Here is a 797-nt window from a genome sequence, read left to right as displayed (position 1 = left end):
TTTTGAGTGTTTTTCAGAAGGCTGAAGGAAGTATTTCATAACTGAATCTTGATAACATGGTACTTTAGATGGGAGAGCTCTTAGTCATATTGTCTGACATTTAGGTTATGCTTGACAACTTATTTACATGCTTTGAATGCATGTAACTACAAAAAATTGCTGCAGTATGTTACTTAGGAAATAAATCCATATGACTGTAGTAACCCATCTTCATCTGAATTAAACAGTTCATTTGAGATCAAGCAAATTCCTGGGAAAAATTCAACTTTCTTTATATATATATGCATTACAGACAAATATATTATCATATGTTTCTAACAGACAATTATGTTCGTGATTAAAATTTTGTGCAATATCCTCATGTGAACTTCAGCCTTCAGGAGGCAGTTTTCACTTCACGAGCTTTTCCTCATCATGGTCTCATATTAGGTGGAAATTAGATTTAGAAAGTGATTACTTTTTAAACCAAAATTTGACTCTTTCTCTTTACTGAAGAATGGACACTACCAGCTTCCTTTACTATAATTATTTCCCTCATTCTTATTCATTAGAAATCATTTTGAATCATTTAGTAATAATTACCACAGCTATACATAATGCAGAGCCTGTTAGAAGGAAACTTCCCAGAATAGAATGTGCTGAGCTACTACAGCTTTGTACAATTTTCTTATTTGCTAAGTGGGTTTTCAAGTGCATGCTTATAGGCAAGAGAGAGAAATTACCATTAAAAACTGAATGTATACACGATTGCATACTGGGGCATGAGGCATTACATCAGCAAGTAAATCAGGCCTAGG

Source organism: Meleagris gallopavo, chromosome 8 (genome assembly GCF_000146605.3).
Source record: "Meleagris gallopavo isolate NT-WF06-2002-E0010 breed Aviagen turkey brand Nicholas breeding stock chromosome 8, Turkey_5.1, whole genome shotgun sequence".
NCBI lineage: Eukaryota > Metazoa > Chordata > Aves > Galliformes > Phasianidae > Meleagris > Meleagris gallopavo.
Note: the sequence above shows the minus strand (reverse complement) of the source record.